At 44.5% G+C, this 14723-nt stretch overlaps 1 long non-coding RNA gene across 4 annotated transcripts in view; it reads right to left on the reverse strand.

Moving 5' to 3' along the window:
• Positions 1-14723, reverse strand: part of LOC132487544 (uncharacterized) — a 139447-nt gene that overhangs the window by 45307 nt on the left and 79417 nt on the right. For all 4 annotated transcript variants that reach the window (XR_009531652.1, XR_009531651.1, XR_009531653.1 and 1 more), the window contains one exon: positions 8789-8940. This is a non-coding gene — a long non-coding RNA (uncharacterized LOC132487544). The remainder of the gene's footprint in view (positions 1-8788; positions 8941-14723) is intronic.

Raw genomic sequence — 14723 nt, forward strand, 5'->3', positions numbered from 1 at the left:
TTTTCTTTTGAAACACAATTTCAGGGAAATACCTAAGTCAAGATGGCTTTGTAGGACGATCCTTTCAGGATCTTCTTCTCAAATGCTGAGAAAAGACAAACTAGAAATAAGAGAAAACCAAAAAGGCACAGGAACACGTAGATGTAAAACATCCCAGTGTTCAATGAACAGCACAGGACACATATATACCCACTACTATATATATAATAGGTAACCAACAGGGACCTACTGTTACAGCACAGGGAACTACATCCAGTATCTTGTAATAACCTATAATGGAAAAGAATCTGAAAAGCAATCTATCTATCTATCTATCTGAATCAGTTTGCCATACACTTGAAAGTAACACCACAACACTGTAAATCAACTGTACTTCAATAAGAAAAACAAAAAACAAAAAAAACCCCAGCACAGGACACAAACCTGCGAGTGGGGGTAGGTGAGGCTGGGGCATGGGGCTCTGGGTCTGAGAGCAGAAGGGGAAAACTGGCCATTTTGGCTCCTTTTGACATAATGGGGAGTAAAAGCACCCCAAGTCAGGTAGGGACAAAGCCAGGCCCCCTATGTGGAACTGGAGAGCACTCCCCTCCCTGTGAAATGAGACTGAAGGGAAGCAGTGACCATGGCCTGGGCGGCCACCGGCCGGAAGCTGCAGTCCAAGGGAGGGAGAAGGAAGCAGACCTGGCCAGGTGGACAGGTCAAGGGCAATGCCAGCACCTTGCCAGAGTCTCTGCCCCTGAGAGAAGTCAGAACCATCAGTAGTAGACTTCGTCGTTAACTGGGGCCGCTGGGTCAGAGCGGAGGCAACACCACGGCAAGAGAGAGGGGGGAACAGAGAGGGAGGAAGAACGCACAGTGAAACACAGCAAGCTCCAACTCCAGAGCCACCTGCAAACCTCAATTCCAAACCAGGAGGCAAGGGGATGCCAGGAAAGATCGTCACCAAAATCAGCAAACAGGAAGAGTGTTTCAAAGGGATATAAGGAGAAAGAAAGTTGAAAACCCAAGACATTTGTAAAACAAAAAGCAGGCAGATAGAAGGCAAGACCAGCTGGGTATGAAGAAAAACCAGCTACAAATTCTGCTAATGAAAATGTAGTTATTGATAAACTCAATAATTACTGTCAAGTTTAGTTGGGTACAGTTGAAGAAAGAATAAGACAGAAGAGAGCACCGAGGACCTCTCCCAGAGCGCCACGAAATATTTTTTTATAAAGATTTTATTTTTTAAATAAATTTATTTATTCTATTTATTTATTGTTGGCTACATTGGGTCTTTGTTGCTGTGTGCGGGCTTTCTCTAGTTGCAGCGAGCGGGGGCTACTCTTTGTTGCGGTGCCCAGGCTTCTCATTGCGGTGGCTTCTCTTGTTGCGGAGCACGGGCTCTAGGTGTGCGGGCTTCAGTAGTTGTGGCACATGGGCTCAGTAGTTGTGGCACACAGGCTTCAGTAGTTGTGGCTCGTGGGCTCTAGAGCACAGGCTCAGTAGCTGTGGTGCACAGACTTAGTTGCTCTGTGGCACGTGGGATCTTCCCGGACCAGGGATTGTACCCGTGTCCCCTGCACTGGCAGGTGGATTCTTAACCACTGCGCCACCAGGGAAGTCCCCACAAAACATTTTTAAAACGGGAAAGAGAATGTCTGAGATGTGTAGGCTTAACTGAGAGATGCTAATGTATATACAATTGGATAGGAGTTCCAGAAGATGGAGGGAATGGAGAATTATTTGAGGAGATCATGGCTGAGAGTTTTCCAGATTTCAAATAAACACATATTGAGCAACACAACACAGGGCTCCACCGGGTGGGCCTGCGGGGAAGCTCACCTCTTCCTTCAGTGGATGTTGTTACAGGCACTATATCATCTAATGCTCACAGCCACCTTCTGGGACAGATGTGACAACTCCTGTTTTCAGACGAGGAACCTGGGAGACCCAAGGGTGGCAGGCTTGCCTGATGTAATTTGGTCACAAGTGGTGGAGCTGATCTCAGGCAGAAATCTCCAAGTTGAGATAGGGTGACCAGCTTGTCTTGGTGTGCCCAGGACCATCCTGGTTTTAGCACAGAAGGTGCCATGTGTAATGGAGTCCTTCAGTCCCAGGCAAACTGGGATAGTTGCTCACCCTAGGTTAAGTGCATGGACTTTGGAATTTGATAGACCTCAGGATGGGTTCCATTTCTACACTTCCTGACTGTGTGTCCCTGGGCAAATTATTTAACCACTCTAAACCTCAAAGTATTATCTGTAAAATGGTAATAATAGAGCCAACGTGCAGATTAAATGGTGATTCACTTACAGCTCTTAGTCCTATACCTGGCACCTGGCAGGCACCCAATGAATGGTAGCTGCTGTTATTTATATCATTATGTGGACAAAAACGCTGCCTGCCATTCCGGTAAACAAGGAAAGTGTCCCGTCACCTGCCACTGCAACCACCCCCGATGGTGCACCCTGAGGGGAATTCAGGATGGAGAAAAACAGGATACTGGCCCTAGATAGTTAGGATGCTTATCAAAGGAATAATTTCAGTGAGCCCAGACTCTTGTATCTTCCCACACATAGAAAAGCATTAAAATCATTAACTTGAGATATTTGTTTTTGTCATTAGAAGTAATCTTTGGCTGTTCAACTACCTCAGAAACTCCTACGTATCCTGGTTCCTCCCTTACCTCTTTGGAACAGTTTCTCAGAGCTATCTGAGAGGCTCATTCCCAGGCTATAGTCCTCGGTAAGGTCTCCAAATAAAACAACTCTCAGCTTTTAGGTTGTGTGGTTTTTTTCAGTTGACAATGACTGCACAATTTGTATGTTTCCCACTATGATGCTCCACCTGTATAGAGCAGGGCCAGCTCCCAGAGGCCTTGGATGCCAGGATTAAGGGTATGGATGTCATCTTTTAGGCCAGCAGTCCTAAAATCTAACTGTACATCAGAATCAGCTGGGAGCTTTGTTTAAGACCTAGATACCTAGGATGCATCGTCAAAAATTCTGATTCAGCATGTCTAGAGGAGGGCCTGCTGGTTCACAGTAAGAAATCTCTGAAAATTGTTTATATACCACTGAAACTTTAGAAAACATTATAATCAGTGTGTTGGCCAGTTTTGCTGTCTATGAATGCTTTGAGTTGTGGCAGACCTTAGCTGCGGTCAGACTGGCAAAGTTAACTCAAGGTTAAGCCCTCTCTTAGCCAGGACAGGAGAAAAGGCCATTGTTTTGTTTTGTTTTGTTTTTGTCTTTGTTTTGTTTTGTTTCTTGAGGCTTGAGCTTGCAGGAGGGTGAAACTGTGAAGCAGCTTGTTGAGGCCCCCAAAGATTTCTAATGCGCAGGGCAAATGAATGATTCTTGTTCCTCTGTCCCAGGGCTGCGCTTTCCAGACCACACCCCTGGCAGCTGCCCCAGGCTCCCACCTCTGCAGAGGAAGGCATTCCCTCCCCATGACCTCATCAGAATGCATCCCCCCCTCAGGCCTCCTCACCACCAATTCTTCATCAACACAGGCCCCTCCTGCAAACAGAGTGGGCACGGTACAGTCTGTGTTCTTTAACCCTGAATCAAGATGGGGACCTACTCTGGGGCATGAATCATCCTCAGAAACAGTCTGGCTTAGAGCAGGTTTCTTAAATGTTTGGAGATTGCAAAACAGCAAACAATATACTTTTATGCAGAGTATCTGTGAACATTTTCTTAAAGCAAATTAGCAGACCAAAAAAGCAAAATAATTCCTATTTCCACCCCTTGCCCTTCAAACTGACATAAACAAAAAGGAAGTCATTAAATCAGACCTCACAGCAATGAAGAGATAGTGCCTTATCTTGTTCTACCAAGAGGACTTACATAACTTTGAATAATTTCTTCTCTCATGGCGCACCGGGCATTGTTCAGGGAATGAACATCCTGTTAAATGATAGTTTAGAAATGCTGTATAAGTGAGAAAACTCCAAGCTGGGAGGTAGAGAGATGTGGGTTTGTCACCAATGGGTCCAATGACCTTTGGCAAAGGCCATCTCTCTCTGGGTTGAGGTTCCGCCTCATGAGAGGGGGTGGGGTGGAGTGGGAGGTGACTAAGGTAGGTGTAGGTGGGATTAGTTTAGAACTGCGTTGTCCAGTGCAGTGGCTACTAGTCACAGGTGGCTATTTAAGTGTAAATTAACTAAAATTAAATAGAACTAAAAATTGAAAATTTCAGTTGCACCAGCCACATTTCAAGTGTTCAAAAGCCATGTGAGGCTAGTGGCCACCATATTGGACAGTGCACATAAAATATTTCCATCGTTGCACAAAGTTGTATTTGCAGCACTGGCCTAGACTGGAAAGAATGCAATTCCATTCTACCACTTTCTTCATATTGTGCCCCAGACAGACACTGCTAATCGATCACAGTATTCTTTCCCTCTGCATCCTGATGTGTCTTCATTATCTTTCTCAGAGACCCTGGAATATGGTGTGAGACAAATTTTGTGCTTCCAGGGACTAGATCTGAGTTCTTAACCTTATTTGTCCTGTGGCCCCTTTGGCAGTCAAATGAAATCTAGGGATTCCCCTCTCAGTAGAATGTTGTTAAATGCGTGAGACAAAATACCAAAGATTACAGAAGAAACCAATTATGCTGATATAACTTTCAATATAATTGAAAAAAAGAATAAATACTTGACATAATAATAGATATGCTTCTTTACTAATGCTTCAAATGAGATCTGATGGCAAGTAATTTTTTACTTATAATGTTATCATTTTGCTGTGATTTTGAAGTAATGTTGAAAATAAAAGATTATTTTGAGATTCCTGCAATATCTATAATGAGATATAAAAAATGAGTAAGATTTCTTTGGTGAAAAAGTCATAGATAGTGCCAACACTATTGTGGGGTGTTACCTTTATTTGTAATTCAAGAAAATGCTAAATTTCAGTTAGTAATGAAAATAAAGATTTAAACCTTTTTCATCCAAATGTGTGGACTCATTGAATTCTACCCACAGATCCCTCAGAATTCCATGGACCCTGCTGAGGAGTCCCTGAACTAGGTGATCTGTGATGTCCCTTCCAGATTTGCCATTTTGTGGCCACATAAAATAAATTTCTCCAATTTGTTCATGCATTTATGGAGGGTCAGTGTGCCAAGACTGCAGTCCTTAATCATGATCCCTCTTCTTCGAGAACATTCCATGTAGTTGGGAAGGTATGGTGTGGGGTGATGGGGAGGTCTGTTAGGAATGGGGAGGAGAGGGGAGCGGGGAATGAAGAAGGGGATCAAGGGAATAATGGAGAAATCTCTGTCACCTCTGTCACTTCCTGTGGTGAAGATAGGAGGACAGGGGTTAATTGTCACTGCTGACTGCAGCTGACCACAAAGTCATTCCCTCCATGAAGAACGCAAAATTAATACCATGAACTCAACGTGTGAAGCTAGAAAACCAAATGGTTAGCATTTGGAGATGACACCCCCTCTTCTTAGTGTCCTCCTCCCCAAAGGCCTTTTATGTCATGACCTTCAGGACTTTTTGGACAGTTTTATGTCTTTTTCAAAATGGAATGACTATTAGTGAAAAAGGAGTTTCTACAAACACCAGTGACAGTGAGGGGATAACTATTTATAGCCTGGGCTCTGAAACCAACATATTCTCATTTCTTACAGTGTCCGGAGCCAGATCTATGCCAGTGAAAATTAATTTACACAAGAATTTCTTTTCAGTTTATAAGAAACATGTGCCTGCTACTTTCTTCTGGGAATTCTGACAGATCACAAATTCAGTCAAACTTACAAAAATTAGCTGGCTGCAGCAGAAATACCCAAATCAAACTTGATTTCCCATTAATCAACATTTCATGATCTTGGAGCCGAGCAGGAAATCTATCTACAGTCTCTCCTCTGGCAGAATACGCTCCCATACCAGCCAAGGAAAGTGCCTCTTTCCCTGACAGGGAATGCATTATTTCATTCCTTCAGCCTTTTGTCATTCATTTACCGATTCATTCATTCATTCATTTTCCAAGTAAGTACTTTTAGTTACTGTGTTTTCAGCCCAGGATTAGACATTACAGGGATGAGAACTAACATTTATTGGGCACCTTCTGTGTGCCAGGCACAATAGGATACCTTTTCTCATCTGTTGCCATCTTTAACTCTCACAACCACCCTAAATTGTTGGAATTATTATCCAGTCCTAGATATGAAGAGCTCGAGGCTCAGAGAAGTAAAATAATTAACTAGTTAATTAATCAGCTATTAATAAGTAATTTCCTACTTAAGTAATTCCCTAGAAAGGAAAAAAAAGTATGATTCTGATTCTCCAGGGGTTTAAATCCAGATGGAGAGACAGTACTGATACAGCTACAGTTAGAACTATTGATACGAGAAATAATAAAATAGCAATGCAAGATACATTGATTACATTCTGAAATGAGAAAAGAGATAAGAAAGGTATAGGGATCACTGTGGTCTGGGATGCTCAGTGAAGGTAGGCTTACATCAAAGGATGGGAAAGACGAGGCTATTTGGGAAGGGGATGAAAGAGGACATTCCAGGTAGCGGGGTGGTGGTGAGCAAAGGTCCAGAATCAGAAATCAAATGTAGTTTGGAGGTGGGGTGGAGCATGCCATGAGGATACAGACCTGTTACAGTGAAGGTATTTCTTAGCACAGTGCCTTATGTGTGCTAGATAAACACTTGATGAAGGAACAACCAGATGCATAAAAGAATGGAAGAGTGTGTGGCTGGGAACGGGGCTGGCTAGATGCGGTCAGCCTGGGTTACAGAGGGCTTTGTCAGGCTGAGGAATGGTGTGTCCACTCCTGGGAACACAGTGAAATCCATTCCCCTGGAATCTAGACCACACAGGACTTTGGAGAGAGATTTGGTCTGGAGAGAAGGGGATCAGATGCTTTTTCCTGATTCTTTATTTGTAAAGCATACCTTAGAGGCAAATATATTAACATCATGAAATCAAAACCCAATCTAACGAAGAGCTCAGGTAACCAAAAAAAAAATTTTTTTTAAGTATAATCATGTACAAGAAACCTAAACATCCCATGATAGAAGAGTGGTTAAGTAAATGATGAGGCAAGACTGGAGACAGGATGACCAGTTAAGAGCTGCTGAGAGCTGACAGTAAGGGATGGAGAAAAGTGAATGGATTCTAGAGATATATTGGAGGTAGAATCCCCAGGACGTGGTGACTGATGAATGTGAGAGATGGAGAGAGTGGTGTCAGGGATAATTAATGCCTGTGTTTCTGGCTTGGGCAACTGAGTGGATAAAGGTGCTATTTACTGAGATGGGAGGACACTGGAGGAGCCGGAGGAAAGGATAAATTCAGTTTTCAACACATTGAGCTTGAGACGTGACCAAAGATACTCATCACACAGTTGGTTATATAGGTCTGAAGCTCAGGAGAGACGTACGAGCTAGAGACATAGATTTAAAAAGTACTGGCTTGGGCCTCCCTGGTGGCGCAAGTGGTTGAGAGTCCGCCTGCCGATGCAGGGGATACGGGTTCGTGCCCCGGTCTGGGAGGATCCCATATGCCGCGGAGCGGCTGGGCCCGTGAGCCATGGCCGCTGAGCCTGCGCGTCCGGAGCCTGCGCGTCCGGAGCCTGTGCTCCGCAACGGGGGAGGCCACAACAGTGAGAGGCCCGCATACCGCAAAAAAAATAAATAAATAAATAAATAAATAAATAAAATAAAAATAAAAAAATAAAAAAATAAAAAGTACTGGCTTATAGCTGGTAAATGAAGGTGCAGAGATGGACGGGGTTGCCCTGGCAACACGTGTAGAGTGAGAAGTGGTCTAGGACAGAGGCTTGAGGAACCCCAACATTTAAGGGGTGGATAGAAGAATAGGAGCCCAGAGTGGGGACTGATAAGGAGCAGTCAGGGAAGTAAGAGAAAAACCAGGGAAGGGAGATTTGTGGTCAACAGCATCAGATGGCACTAAGAGGTCAGAAAAGAAAGGGACTTAGTGTCCACTGGATTTAGCAATGAGAAGGTCATGGGTGACTGTGGTAGGGACAATTCCCATGGAATAGTGGGGACTGAAGCCAGTTTAAGTGGTGTGAGGAGCGATCGGGAGGTGAGAAGTATAGCCAAGCTGTTTAAGAAGCTAGACTGTGGAGGTGATAAGAGATACAAGGTAACAGCTGAAGGGAAACAGAGCATAAGGAAAGGTGGTGTTAGGATGGGACAGACATAAACACCTTTAAATGCTGTTAGGAGAAGAACCAGTGGAAAGGACATGGAAAAGACCTGGAAGGACATATGCTGAAATGTTAATAGTGATTATCTGTAGATTCCGGAATCGAGAGACCTCTGAATGTCCGAAAACAGTCCAAATAGTATTCACTGTTGTTTTGGTATTATCTATTTTATTACTACAGAATTCTCTGAAATGCATCAATTTACACATAGCTTCACTCAAATATGCAGAGATTTCATGGATGGGAATATCCTGCTGCCTGACTATGCTGGAGAGCAGAGGAAGCATTTGCAATGATCAACACTGGTGGTAGCCAGCATCCAACATGGCCCCCAATGATCCACATCTCCTGGTATTCAAGCCTTTGTCTGAGCCCTTCCCACACTGAGTCAGGGCTGCCTGTGTGACTAATATATATTGTACAAATGACAATTAGGACCAAGGATAGGTCCTAAAAGGCACTACCACTTCAGCCCTGGTCTCTTATATTGCTCGCTCTGGATAAAGCCAGCTGCTATACCTTAAGGACACTCAGGATGCCCCATAGAAAGGCCCACATGGAGGGAAAAGGCCCCTGGCCAAGAGCTAGCGTCAACTCACCGTCATAAGAGTGAGCCACTTCGGATGAGGATCCTCCAGTCCCAGTCAAGCCTTCACGTACAGCTCCAGCTGACACTTGGACGGCAACTGCAGGAGAGACCCTGAGCAGGAGCCTCCAGCCGAGCTGTTCCCAAATTCCTGACCCACAGAAACTGTGAGAAATGTGAAATGATTATTGCTGTTTTAAGCTGTTACATTTTGGGGTGATTTGTCATGCAAGAGTAAACGACTAATGCAGGCACCTTGCACACTTTATGGGGCCCATAGGAAGCTTTATCCACTAGACAACAGTCTGGATGCAATGGCATTTCAAAACAGATGTACTGATGTGTGTTAGGTGTGAATAATGGGCCACATGCTCAGGCATCCTTCTGTGTGTGGAGCACCACCTCTCCTACCCCATCGCACATAAACAAATGGACAATACTGGTTGTTTTGCAAATAATATTTAATACCGAAGTGTTGCACATGACTCAAATATGAGTCAAGAGTGTGTGAAGGCTTTGTGATGCTGTAGTTTCAAGATGTAATTTTGGTGCACGTGGACTTGAACAGTTTCAAATTGTATAATTAATGATATTCCATTTCCATGACAACTACTAATTAATCCTGACTGTTAGTGTGAACTTTTAGCCTGTGGGAGTTTAAGTCCTCCTAGCTGACATGGGAGAGCAAATTACCTTAGGCTTTCATTTTTTAATAAAATGACTGGCAGTGGAAGGAAGGAAGGGGTCGGGTAGGCGGTGGGGTGCTGCTCCCTGGGAACCAGTGGACCACGAATTCAGCATCTGAGCTTATCAAATCCCCTAAGGTCAGGGGATAGCTCTTTCCCACCTGTTTTCCCATTGCTGGCACACTACCTGGCACATAATAATGGCTCATTAAATATTTGTTGAACAAATAGCAGTTGAATAAATCATAGTTCCATTCCTCCTCCCCCCTCCCTCTCTGTACTCTTAGAATTTAATAGAAACTCTTTAGAAGGTTCCACCTCTGCAGAAGCTCATTGAGGGAAAGGATTTCACATGGGAGTGGAAGCATTTTGCCAGGGCCAAAGACAGTAGCAATCTCCCTTCCCCCTCCCACCTCCTCATGACCCGGGAAGTGAAACTGGAGGGTGTGGAACTGGAATCCTTCCATAGATCCCTCTCCTCTCTGTGAGCACAGTGCCTGGCACACAATGGGCCAGGCACACATCACTGACTGATTGAATAAATGGAGCACCAGTGGGAAAGTCAGTCACCAATAGTCATGGTGGCAGTGTAACCAAGCAGGACCCTATGGAACCTTCCCAGAACAGCCTTGCTCACCCATGTCTTCTGCCTGCCTCTTGTCTGTAGAAAAACTGTAGCCTCCTAGGCTTCCCTGAGTCCCAAAGAGTACATTTAATCAGAGAAGTTGAGAAAATGCAGAAAGAAAGGAGAACAGGCAAGGAAGGCAAAAATAAAAATAGTTTAGCCATTAAACAAAGTCAAGGACCTTTAGTTCCTCCTCAAGGGCTAGAGATAATATCCTGAGCCATGTCCTTTGAGCTGTTTTGCAGAGACTGAAACCCTCACCAGGTGGAAGAAGTTAACTGTCTGCTGCCCACAAGCACGTAGACCCCAGACTGGTTGGAACCAGAAAGTTGACGATGCTGACCGCTGATTACCTCACCATCAACCAGTCAGAAGACTGTTCATGAACTGATCACGTACCCCAAAACCCCCCTCCCTCACCCTGTCTTTAAAAACCTTTCCCTGAAAGTCTTTGGGGAATTGGGGTCTTTTAAGCATTAGCTGCCCTGGACTCCTTGCTTGGTGCCTGTGATAAACACTGCACTGTCCTTCACCACAACACGGTCAGGAGATTGGCTTTACTGCATAGGCAAGTGGACCCAAGTTTGGTTTGGTAACAGCAGAGGCTTGGGGGGGTGTCTGAAAATCTAGTGAAGAGTCTCATTCTCATCCAGATAGGCCCCCCTGGTTTCATTTTGTGGCCCAGGGGTAGAATGTGGCACCTGGAGACACTTTGGTTTCCCAAACAAGCTTTCTCCTACTGTCCTTTGAAGGGAGGCACATCTCCCTCAGGGCAGTTAACGGATTTGTGGCTGGCCCTGGTCACTGTGGTCATTTCCAGAAGGAAACAAAAATAGTTCTCCACTCCCACATCCTGACCAGTGTAGGGCAGGGAAGTCACTTGCCAAGCCAGACAAAGACATTCCTGGCTCCCTCTGGGGCATTCTTTGAGCTCATCACCTGGGCCTGATGACAAGAAGAGGAACTGTTGTTGTGGGACTTGAGGGCCAGGGAGCTTTGATGGGTGAGAGGGAGGATCCAGGTCACCCTGCTGCGACCACCAGCAGCTCTTTAACTTCCATGATGATTTGTGGATCTGCCGGAGAGATGGATGGCTGGAGATTGGCAGGAACACTTGTCCTGGATTTCAGTAGACTGGGGACACTAGGCAGCCTGTTGCCGGAATATTTGTAGCAAGAACACTTGTTTATGAAATGAGATACCTTTTAATAAACAGCTCTTCTTGCCTCTCCGTTTATAAATGATGGAGGCAGCTGGTCCTGAGAGAGGACAGCATAACACAGGAATTAGAACAACTGTGTGTCCAGACCAGCCTAAAGGCTATGGATGAGTTGGGCAAACCGTGTTTCTGATGTTCTCAGGTGCCCCTCTGTGGAGCACATTTTGAGCCCACAGATGCTTCTGTGCTCACTCACTCCTCTGCTCTATCAAAATCTTCTCTTTATTAAGGCTCTGCCATCAGTCATGGACACTGCAGTGAGAATTAAAGTCATGCAAGGCTTTTCTCTGAACGTGCCTCTAATGAGTTAAATTCTCATCTGTGAGTGGTGGTCTATTTTGGTCTATCAAAGGCCACAGTGCAAATCTTGATTAATTCAAAGAAATTCTGGTGTTGATAGTTTAGAAAAAAGAAGTTAAACAGTTTTTACTTTTTCGAAGAACTTTCAAAGTACATTGATAAACTTTTCCACCTTCTTGTAGATTTGGGAAGTAAGCTGGATAATTATTTTTCTCTTCATGTTGCACAGAAGAAACTGAGGCAGAGAGCTTAAATGATGTGCACAAACTCCAGGACGCGTCCATGGGCTGGCATTGGCATGAGAGGACTCAACTCAGGATGAACGTCTTTCCAGGGACTATACATCCCTATGTAGGGCAAAGACAGCTCCACATATTGGCTGTCTCTTCCATGTGCTAATTGCTTTAAGACTAACTATCACTTAATCCACACAACAGTCCTTGGAGTGGGGGATTTGGTCCCCCTTTCACAGATGTAGGCATGGGGGCTCAGAGAATTTAAGCAATTCATCCAATTTCTTACAGCCAGAACGTGGCAGCACTGAGATTTCAATCCAAGTCTCTCTAACTCCTAGCTGTGCCTCCTGCTCTTAGCAGGTCATTTAGAGACTCCCCACATCCCTCTTAGTCCCTGAGCAGAGGGGGATGGGAACTGCACAAAAGGCTGTTGCTCCAGCTCTGATGGGGGGAGGGCTCCTGGGGACCTTTTCAAGTCTCTGTGGAACAGCAAGTTCCCATGGATGTGAAGATCTGCTGAGCTGGATGATACAAAAAAATGCACCGTTAGCTTTTTGAAGCCACATCACATTTTAGTGATTTATCATCCTATAAAGGCAGAGGAGGGCAAAAACAAAATATGGGAACAAGTGGTTTCCTATGGAGAGAAGGGACTAGCCCCTGCCGTGTTGTTTGTTTATATAGGACGGCAGATGGAATTCCTCTCCTGAATGCCTCGGGCAAGGGTCTCCATCCTCTGAATTCCTCTTCTGTGCTATCACAAGACAGGGAGTCTCGTAAAATCAAGAAAGGGATTCAGTGTCTTCTGCTTCACAACCCTCTCCCCACCACCAGAAGCCTATTGATTAGAAAGGAAAGGTCACAGCCCCTCTAGCAAAGCTACCCAGCAATTCATTGAAATAGTCAAAGCTTCTCCCAGCCCATCTACTTTCATTTATAAAACACTTACCCAATGTCCATTTGTATGAGGTGCCATTTATATATTCACACACATAAATATATACATATTATATACAACTCATCATCATCACAACTAGCTAATACTTGGCGACACTTACTATGCCCCCAAGCACTGCTCCAAGCAATTTACGTGTAAGAACTCATCTCATCCTCATACTATCCCTATGAGATAGGTAATTTATGGTGCCACATTTACAGATTTGGAAAATGAGGCACAGAGAAGTAAAATATCTTGGCCAGGGATATACATAGGTTTGCACCCAGTCCTCCTGAATGCAATGGATTGCTCTTACCCATTGTTAAAAAGCACCTCCAAGCAGATCGGAAAGCCTGACTAATGGACGTGTGGACAAATGCCTGGGGAGAGCAGAGCAGGGAGGGACCACCTGTCTGGGAGAGGCCAGTGGTGAGAGCAGTTTTCACTGAGGAAGGAGTCTGTGAACTGACAGCCTACCTCAGCTGATAATTCTTTCCTGCCCCTATGGTCGATGGCTGCCCCTTATTCTCTCCATGGGGATGGAGTAACAACGAGGTTAGTATTAGAAGAAGTAGTAGTAGTAGCAGTAGCAGTAGCAGCAGCAGCAGCAGCAGCAGCAGCAATGCAAGTGGCAATAACGATGCAATGCTTAATTTATCCAGCCCTGTGGCAGGGGTCCAGCGCTTTAGATCTGCAAATTTCCTTGATCACTGAAACCTAATCTTTTCAGGGCAACCTGTGTGTTGGCTGCAGTCTATGTTATGTTATTGAAGCCCCTCAACAATTCTGTGAGGTGGCTCTTGCTATTCCCATCATGCCTATAAGGAAACTGAGGCTCAGAGGTGTTAACTTGCACACTTCAGTGGCCTGGTTAGGATGGAGTTGGGTTTGAATCCACGTCGGCATGAGTTTCCCACTTCCCTTTGCTACCATTTTAACAAAAATCTTTCTAAAATATGCTTCACCGGTACGTACTTTCCTTAGTAAACATGGAGCAACACAATCTAGCTTCTTCTTGGTGCTGCAAGGTCATCCCTGTGAACACAAGCCGCTGTCTGCAGTATGTGCTCGAGCACTAAAGAAGGACCTAGTAATTGGCTTGAGCCATCACTTACTTGGCCAGAACTGCTTGATTGCCCACTACCTCCCCAGAGATACTGCTAGGGATTATTAAGTTTTATGGGGTGATGGAGCTTTATAGCCCTATAAATAGCTCAGTCTGTCTTGTTCTCAGAGTTGTTGTTTTTTCAGATTCCTACCTTGTGACCTTTTTTGTTCTCTGTCATCACTTCTTGAAGCCAGTTGCCTGCACATCTATTTCCATGATTTCCATGCACTTCTCCACTTTCTGTTTGGAACTGAGTGTGGAGCAGAATCAAGATTGCCCATGGAAACCAAGGACTGTGGTGGGGTTTTTTTTAAATTTTTTATATCTTTATTGGAGTATAATTGCTTCACAACGTTGTGTTAGTTTCTGCTATACAACACAGTGAATCAGTTATATGTATACATATATCCCCATATCCCCTTCCTCTTGAGTCTCCCTCCCACCCTCCCTATCCCACCCCTCTAGGTGGTCACAAAGCACCAACTAGCTATCTGTTTTACCTTTGGTAGTGTGTATATGTCAATGCTACTCGCTCACTTCATCCCAGCTTCTCCTCCCCTCCACCCCGTGTCTTCAAGTTCATTCTCTACGTCCGCACCTTTATTCCTGTCCTGCCACTAGTTCATCAGTACCATTTTTTTAGATTCCATGTATGTGTGTTAGCATACGGTATTTGTTTTTCTCTTACTTCACTCTGTATGATAGACTCTAGGTCCATCCACCTCATTACAAATAACTCAATTTGTTTCTTTTTATGGCTGAGTAATATTCCATTGTATACATGTGCCACATCTTCTTTATCCAGTCATCTGTTGATGGAATTTAGGTTGTTTCCAT

This window comes from Mesoplodon densirostris, chromosome 4 (assembly GCF_025265405.1).
Source record: "Mesoplodon densirostris isolate mMesDen1 chromosome 4, mMesDen1 primary haplotype, whole genome shotgun sequence".
Lineage (NCBI taxonomy): Eukaryota > Metazoa > Chordata > Mammalia > Artiodactyla > Ziphiidae > Mesoplodon > Mesoplodon densirostris.